The sequence below is a fragment of the Channa argus genome, chromosome 16 (genome assembly GCF_033026475.1).
Source record: "Channa argus isolate prfri chromosome 16, Channa argus male v1.0, whole genome shotgun sequence".
Classification (NCBI taxonomy): domain Eukaryota; kingdom Metazoa; phylum Chordata; class Actinopteri; order Anabantiformes; family Channidae; genus Channa; species Channa argus.
In genome coordinates, this window is record NC_090212.1 from 4,755,692 (window position 1) to 4,765,192 (window position 9,501).

Sequence of the window (9,501 nt, forward strand, 5' to 3'; positions counted from 1 at the left end):
AGAAATCCTGCAAGTCATTGCACGATGAGCTTGCTCTATTTCTATAATAGATGAACCACACCACTGCTTAAAACAAAAAAGGACATAGTATAAATGGCAATACCCTCTTGTTAGGAGGTGAAAGACATCGTAGGTAGGCTATTCATGGCAAATATGGCAAAGAAATTTTCCACACATGTCCCTTAGCTCATTATAACTTCGCCAGCAAAACAAACGACTACCTTTACTTTCCCAGAGTAAACCCCCAGACTTAAATCTTAATGGGAATTCAATGTTTAGTAATGAGAAGAATAATCTTACAGGTTAGATCTTCATGGAAAAAAAATATATTTGCTGTCAGGAAAATAACATTTAAAACACACATTAATATTTGATATATTAATTTTGAATAGAAATATTTAAAATCCATTGCATTGTAGCAAAACATTTTTAAAATAAATTTAAAATTACACTAAATAGGTAATTTCTATTTCAGTCGTTTTGGTTTTCTAACGGAAAGCAGGCTATTATATGACGTCATGTACATGCGACTGTTTTGATGCGGCAAACCGTCCTGGCTCTGTCTGAGTTTCCAGCTTCTGCAGATGCCGCTAATAACAATGTAGAAGATTCGTCTAAAGGCGGCAGTACAGGTTATTTTTTTATTATTTCTTCATGTATACAGGTTAGTCTCATTGAGACACAACGTCTCGTTTTCAAGAGAGACCTGTTTCACCCTGAGAAAACATTACAATCAATACAAGTCAATAAAATATACAATATAAATACACATGAAAATTCTTATATCTAATATCAAAAACTGTATTAAAAATATAATACAACAACATTAACTTGAGAGTAGCAGATAAATAATTGGAAACAGGAGCCAATAATTATAGATGTGTTCTATTTCCGAAGTGTGACCAGACTGGTCATTTTTAAATCCTGCTGTCGAATATTCCAGGTGGTGGAGCCAGAGTAGGAGAAAGCCTTCTTACCAAGCTCAGTACGTATTTATGGAACGCTCAAAGTAATAAAAGTCCTGAAGCGATGTGATGATAATGTATACCTGCAATCAAACATGACAAGTATGAGTCTAGCAGCCAAAGAATTGATTTATAAAAAAATGTATACCAATGTAATAGCCTGCGGATGTGTAATGATGGCCAATTGACCAGAGAGTATAGAGTACAATGGTAGGTGAGAGATTTACTACCTATAATGAGTCTCAGAGCTCCATTATAGACAGCGTCCAGCATGTGTAAAGAGCTGGTGGGGCATTCATGTACACAAACTGCATGGAGCCCCTCTGACTGAAGGCTTTAGAGACTGGCATGGTCAGTTGTGCAGAGGGTGTGGAAGGAAGACCTATTGTAAAAGAACAAAGGTAAGTGGTGTGTAACTGTAAGAGCTCTAAGACAAAGGGACAAACAATCGAGATGAGCACGTTTATGGAGGCTTTTATATTCAATATGGTATTTGATGGGAAGCCAATGAAGATGTTGAAAGGTGTGGGGTGACGTGTGGATGAAGTCCGTGTCATAATACCAGTAGCAGCTTATGTGAGACACCGAATAAGATAAAATGACTCTAACCAAGAAGGGACACGACCAGTGAGTGGACAACAATATTGGTCGTCACTGAGCACATATACATGTTACGCACACGTGTTACAGTGAAATTTGTTCTCTGCATTTAACCCATCCCCTTCTGGGGAGCAGTGGGCAGCCACAGGCGGTGCCCAGGCAGCTAGTGCTGAGTCACTTGCTCAAGGATTCACCTGGTGTCAGGATCACCAACTTCACTTCCTCCTTCATTACTTTTATTTTCATTGCTGACAGTCATTTCCTGTTTCCAGGTCCCGTCCCATTTTTCCCCGCTTAACTAATCACCGATAATCAGTTTCAACTGCTCTCACCTCTCTGCTTATATATTGTACCTCCTCAGTCCCCTCACTAAGCTGCCAGATCATCTGCTTTCTCACCTTCATCAAAATTGTCATTGCTAGCTATGTTTTTGACCTGACTCTGTTGCTACTTTGGTTTTGTGAGTAACCGCTTTCTATTGAATCTCTGTTGCCAACCTAATGTATGACTAAGGATTATGAGTATTGTTGTCGACCCATGAAGAATCAAGATTATCACAAACTCTTGTAACGTCATTAGAAGAGGAGGATTTAACCCGCTATGTCTACACTTTGATTATGTCATGCACACGTTTGCTTTAACAAGCCATGTGCTTATCTGTCTACCACTCTTTAGTTTTTTGAGATTATATCACTAAAGAGGAATTTGGAGTTCTTTTCACATCAGGGATTGGCCATTCACCACGGCTCACTACCAGGCCTGCCTCTGTTACGGATCCACACCACTACATCTTCCCCAGTGAAAACCCCTCCCACCATTTCCCTTCCTTTTCTTCAAGTTACTCATACTCGCCGCATCTCAGGATATTTCTATGCTACCAGGACCACACTGGCCTCTACCCCATAACAACCTTGCTTCTCCTCTAGACTCCGCTCGTCTCTCCCCTCACTCTAGTAAGTTTTGTTTTCATTTTTGGACACCATAGCCCACAAGTCATTGTCAAGATCCTCCTCTTCGTATCCTCTCTCATAGACTGGAGTTCAGCACCACCTAGTGAGTCAGAGGACTCACTACATCGCCATTCTGTTTTGCAAACTATTATATTTTATAATGAACCTTATTTAAACTGAAAAGTTGTGTCAAGCGCCTTATTGGGACCAACCCTAATACAAGTACCTTTACACCTGGTGTATAGGATGGGATTTGATGTGGAAGACGGACACATCCCAGCCTGATGCTCTAACCACTGAACATCAGGCCACTGCTTTGTAAGGTGAGATGGATAAAGCTGTGGATGACCAATGTTACAAAGAGGTTTTCATAACCCTATTAATGAGGGATTCAAAAAAAAATAAGGTGCTCTCAAAGATGACTCCCAAATTCTTAATCTGGGGAGAAGAGGCAGCAAAGAACTTTTCAGTGGTTAGTGTGAAAATTTTAACATTGAAGCTAGTGGCTCTGGAGCCTTTAGAGAGAAGACTGTCTAACATGAACCAGCTGAGGGATTGTAACAATACCAGTAGCTGCTAAACTGTTCAGTAAGATGTGTGAAACGTGACAAATGCAGTGCTCAAATTGAGCAGCAACTGTAAAGCCCAGCAACCGCAGTCATTAATAGATCATGAGTAAGTTTGACCAAAGCAATTTCAGTATAGAAACATCCAGTATGGGATAAATTGTATGTCTCTATCGAAAATGGGGGTATCCAGGTGAGTTTAGGAGGGGAGTGTTGACAGGGAGTCTATCATGCATTAATATTCTCTAGTAGACTAAGTTTATTAGAAATCCACTGAGTGAAAGTATCCTCAGCTTTATCCAGTCACATTTTCCCTGTATCACACACTGTGTGAAGATGAAACTTTGTTTCTCTGACATTTGTCTGCCTGCCAGCTCAAAGGTCCCACACATTCAACAGTGGTTTCTGCCTTTGGCCTTTATGCACTGAATCTTTTCCCACTGTGATGTTGGGTAGATGGTGAAAGAGCTCATTTCTTTGTGTTATGACCTGAGTCATTATGTGTATTATTGTTGTCTTTTTCTCCTGTGTTTTTGTGTGGGTGTGTTTTGTGAGTGTGTCTGAGGGGTGGAGTTGAGCCATAGGTGGTCGGCACGAATTGGTCCATTCGAAATCCTTGTCGCCACCTGATTGTACAGGATGGAGCGTCCTTCTCCATTTATACCAAGTTGTCAGCAGCCCCAGCTGGTCCACATCTGCCACTCCCAACCAACCCAGTATTCTGTATGCAACTCTCAACTGGACTCACAGGGAGCTCCGCACTTTGTTTTTGTGGATTTGGATATTTCTGTAAAGAATTGTAAATATAACTCACTGTAAAATATTGAGCACCAGGTAGCCCCAGTAGGAGTGAGAGCCCTTTTTTTTGTTACTACCTTTTCTCCTGTTTGGGTTAGGAGTTCAGGTTAGGCACCCTGTCATTTGGTTTGTATTTATTTGGTTGTTTAGGTAAGACAGGGATGATGTTAGAGTTTTTGTTTGTTGTTTTGGGGCATTGCTCACATCCAAAGTAAATAAAATGGCTACCGTTGACAACACTTGGTCTGGTTTTGCTTGGGAATGGAAGCAGTGGTGGGGCACATCGTGTTATGTCTAGGTTCCCCTAGACCAGCAGCATAACATTTGCAAACTTGCATTGAGAGTGCTTCTTTTTTGTCCTTTCATCAGATAAATCTAAATTCAGGTGAATGAACAAACCCCAGATTTTAGTTTTTATTGCCATTTGGAATGAGTCCCAACTTTTCTGGAAATAAGGTTTGTAAAAAAAAAAAAAAAAAAAAAAATCTCATAGTTTTGTTAGTGTTGTTGAGAAAATCTAAAGGCTGAATGTCGTCTCAGTATGAATCAAAGCTACAATCAACCTTTGTAGCAGCTCTTTAAATTCCACTACTGAGGAAATGACCAGGATTTTTGTGGTTTGGTCGGTTTGACCTTGGAATGAACCAGTTAATGACGGATTTTGTTTTAATTGTTCACTATTTACCTGCTTGTTTATGTTAAAGGATATTTAATAACTATAATTGAAAAGTCAGTCTTTTTTTTTATATATATAAATTAATTCTTCACGTCTTTAGTGGTGTGGGATTTGTCTCCATCAACAGGTGACAACTGAACCTGTGCATGATGCTTCCCGTCAGACAATGTCACTTTGTGTAGAAACACAACCAGTAACCAGGAGCAGACACGCTAACACTGCAGACATGTTTGTACAGCAAGGTACTAGGTTCAGTTTAGGATCAGAGAAGAGAACATCCATCTAACTTTGATCAGTCAACATCTAATTCAGTTAGAGTATTCAGGAAGAAGCTGAACTAATTATTTCACAATAAATCATGTTTTTTTACTGCTCATTTTAGAGATTTAACCTTTTACCTTTAATTTTACAAAAAAGGTTACTCTTTAAAAATAGAGAAAATTAAATGAACAACCATAAGTTCTTTCAATCAAATAAATGAAGTGGATGAATGAAGGATTCATGCGTGTTTTATTTGGAAATGTTTTCGAATTTCAATGCCCTTTGTTAAGCTACTGATAATCTGATGCTCTTGTAAGATTTGATTGATTACTAATGATTTGATCTACATCTTTGATTCTTTATTCAGATTGAGTGACTGCAGTTTGTCAGAGATCAGCTGTGATTCTCTGGTCTCAGCTCTGAAGTCCAACTCCTCCCATCTGAGAGAACTGGACGTGAGTGGAAACAAGATGCAGGATCCAGGAGTGAAGCTTCTGTTCAATCTTGTGTAAAGTCCACACTGTAGACTGGAGACTCTGAGGTCAGTAGAGGGTTGGAGTCAGTCCATGCTGCTTTCACCAGTATTGTACTAAACCCAGTTAGGATCAAAACAAAGATCCAGTATTTCCTGTAAAGCTCCAATCTTTTCAGTGGCTACTTTTCTCAGTGAAGCTGTGAGAGGAGGAGGAGGACAGGCTTCAGGATTGGACAGAAAGACAGACAGAGAGAACAGTCAGCCAATCAGATCAGCCAGAAGCTTATTGTGATCATGTGTTTGAGTTGCTGTGAAGACGACTGTTGTTTTTGTCTTCATGTGGACAGGAAATAAAGCTAGATTCCAGCTGACAGCCTCACAACATGCATAGAGACAGTGGTTGTCATTCATCAAATCTGATCTGATTTCAACACTAAAATATTAATCAGTGTCATCTTTGTCACGGCTCTAAGATCAGTCTGGCTGAACCATGGTTACATTTAGTAACCATGTGACTGACCTGTTGACTGACAGATGATGAAGTTAGTCTCTGGAAACATTATTGATCTCCTCTGTTCTCTCCCATTCTCTCTACAGCTGGAAGAGATGATCTCTCTCTGTCCTGGTGATCCAGATGTTGCAGCAGAAGCAGCATGTTGTGTGCAGAGAGGCTCTGACTGGACCATGTTACTGGGAGGTAGAGTGGAGAGGAGAGCTTCATCCAGCAGTGACTGACAGAGGAATCAGAAGAAGTGGAGATGACTCTCAGTGCTGCAGTCTGAACTGCTCTGAGAACAGCTCCACTGTTAGACACATTGTCAAGTCCACCAGGTCCTCTGTTGTGTGTTCCTCCTGATCTGACAGAGGATCAGCAGTGGATTTGGACTGCTCTGCTGCTGCTCTGTCCTTCTACACAGTCTCTGCAGACACACTGAGACTCCTCAACTCCTTCTGCTCCACACTCAACCACCTCCTCCACCTCCACCAGGATCTAACTTTGTCTTTTTTAATTCCTTCAGATCATCTGAAGACAAACTGACTCTGCACATTAGTTCTGTTGAGGACATCATAACTGTACATTTCAATTAATATTTCTGTTTAACTGATGGAGTATTGCAGTTAATTTTTGCATATTTCTTAATAAGCAGTGGAACATTTCCTCTGAACTCCTGTTATTTACCCACAGATACATAACTGGTTATAAAGTCAACTCTCTAATATATATTTTGTTTACTTTTAGTTTTATATTTTTCTCAATGAACCTTCAAGTGTAGTTACCACAGTACCTGCAGTTTAAATACACACATTCACAGCAGTAACTTCTGCAACCAACCAATCCACTGTGCTACAAGGACTGATGGAATAACATGTACAGATCTGCAGTTTGAAACCGGAGATTTTATTTCAATACTAGGAAACAGAGTCAAACATGTGGACTTGTTTGTCCAACAGTTAACCATACTGAGGTCCTGAATATATAAAGACAGCAGCAAATGTTCACCTCTCATACGACTCAACCAGTTTATCTACCCGCTTGTGTCTTTGGTTTCACCAGAAGATGACATGAGAAGTCTCTGCTTCTAAATGTGAAGATGGGCAACTGTCGACTGAAACATTTCTTGGTTAAATAGTTTACTACAGATCCATGAGGGAACAGGGTGTTTGTTTGCTTTTTAATTTCTGCTTTGGAATCAGTCCAATTATCACTGGACATTTTGTTGTCCAACAACAGACATTTGAGTTTTGTTAATACTGTCAATAAAAACTTGCTTAATACACTGGGGAACTGGGTTTGGTTGTAACATTGGTTCTTCAGCACCTCTAACTCACTGAACCTTTGAGCTACAGATGAAGTGATGGCTGAGACAGAAGCAGGATTGTGTGTACTGTCTGCAGTGTAAGCCACAGAGACCCAGGAAGTAAAGTTGACACGTGCACAACATCCAGTTGGTGATGCTCTCAGCTCGCTCTCATTGGCTGTTCCAGGTTTTTCCCTTTGCTCTGATGCTGACCCTGTGTCTTCACAACTGATCTGACTTCTTGTTACTGAGACGTCATCAGGTGCTCTGGAAAAACTCAGTCAGTGTTTGTCTTTCAGTGTCTAGGCCTTCTGGACAAGTGTCGAAACAACATGTTGTTCATGATTGTCCCTTATATTGCACTTCTACAGAGTCAGGTTGTGATTGCAGCATGTTTAATGACAGTTTTCAGGCAGTTTTCAGTTTTCAGGCCCTCTCCCCAGCAATGATTTGAAGCTCCTCTGGTGGGATTCCAAGGCGTACCTGGCCAGGTGAAATATAGAATCTCTCTACCCTGGGGTCTCCTACCAGCTGGACATGTCTGAAAGACCTTTAATGTGAGTCTCCTAGTGTGTGCACTTGAACCAGGTCTCATTGATCCATATGATCACAGGTTACCAATAGTACTGATTGTTCAATGTCATAGTTTTTTGGCAGGATTAAAAAAAGGAACCTGAGTTTAAAAAATATGTCCCATTGCAAAGGTGCACCCATGTTGTCTTTATTAACTTGTTGGGTTTTTATCTTTACTTACTGTACATTTATTTCTTACCTGATATTCCCAAAGCAGTACTTGACTAAACTCAGGCCTTGTCCAAACCCTTAACCAGTCATCACGTAACATTCAAGTATTAAAAAAGAAAGGAGATGTTCCCACAGTGTGAGTAATATATAGTGTGTACACTCACACTCACACACACACACACACACACAGATACTTGAATCATTTGATTTACAGGACATGGAGAAGGGAGGAGCAACTGTGATAAAGAGTGAACACTGTGTCTCATCAGTTCTGCTGATGAGACACATTTCTGCTGCAGCTTTGTATGTTGTTTTCAGTGTCAGTTTTTAAAGCTGTGAGGACCACAAACTGTGTTTCAGCTTGTGCATGTGCATGGACTGTGTTCAGAACCCTCAGAACTTACCACCAGTGAATCCCTGGTGATGCTTCAGTGACATGTTTTCAAAAGGTGGCAGGTTTTAAGTGGAGGTTTTAAAAGGAGGCAGGTTATAGAGTTCTGGACAATGACCGAAAATATTGGAGCTTAGTTTTTTACTGTACATGTGTTTGATGTAAATGAGCTGAAACCAACAGTCATGATGGAGCCAACGTAGTGAAGGTTCACTGCAGCGTAGCTAAGACACACACTAACTACAAAGTGTTTGCACATGATCACAATGAAAGCTTTTCTGCTTTACCTCTTAGACTGAGGCCAGAAGATGACTATGTGTGAAGAGGACAGAGATTTGTTCTGATTAAGAGATTAACATCTGTGTTTATTCTCCATCAGGGGACTCTGATGTCAAACTGGACCCAAACACAGCCAACACAAAGTGTGATGAGTCTGAGGATGACACAGAGTTAATGAAGGTGAGAGATAACCACTTTGTCCTGAAGAGACAGACAGATTTACAGTAATAATGGATAAGCAGTTACAGATAATCGATGGAAGTTGGTGAACTAGGGCTGTGGACAATTTACACAGACACAATGTTTTGGTTTGCACGTGGTGAACAGCAGAGAATCCATCTGGACCCTGGCAGACTGGGGAAATGAAAAATGGGCACACAGGCGTGGATGTTGGATTAGTCCTTGAGGGAAAGTTGGATCCAGTTACATCCTCCAAGATGGTCCTTTTTCTCTCACCTGACCTGTATAGAATCATTAGAGTTGGACAGAGAGCTGCTATGATGTAAGAACCACGACTCTTGACAGCCCTGATCCCTCTATAAGGATCATTAGGTGTGGCCTAAGGAGCAGCATGATAGTTTTCTTCCTCTATCTTTATTATTTTCACTCCTTTTTAGCTGTTGAAGTTCAACTATCATATCGTCCCCCTCAGTAGTTTCCTGAGAATCTGAGGACTGAGAATCTGCTTCAAACCACAGATTGAACAAGTAACTGGCAACATACTGTACAGATTCTACAGATACTATAACAATGTGTAATATGCTTTAGTGAAACACTGTCAGTCCAGTCTCAGTTGTACTAAGTGCAAAGAGAGGTCGCACTAAATTAGTGGTCGACTAATGTGGGTTTTCAACGGCCAATGCCAAATGTTATAGAGCAGAGAGGCCGATGGCTGATTTATAATGCAGTTTTTTTCCATTTTTGTATTATTAATAAATACGATTTAATAACTAAAGAGACAAATATGTTAAAAGTGTTATGTAAGTTAAATTAACGT

The 9,501-nt window shown here is 40.3% G+C and overlaps 1 long non-coding RNA gene across 1 annotated transcript; it reads left to right on the forward strand.

Moving 5' to 3' along the window:
* Positions 1–535: 535 nt before the first annotated feature.
* LOC137101896 (uncharacterized) lies at positions 536–7,330 on the forward strand. Its single transcript, XR_010911116.1, has 3 exons — positions 536–2,838; positions 5,184–5,357; positions 5,889–7,330. It is a non-coding gene; the product is annotated as an uncharacterized lncRNA (long non-coding RNA).
* The last annotated feature ends 2,171 nt before the right edge of the window (positions 7,331–9,501 follow it).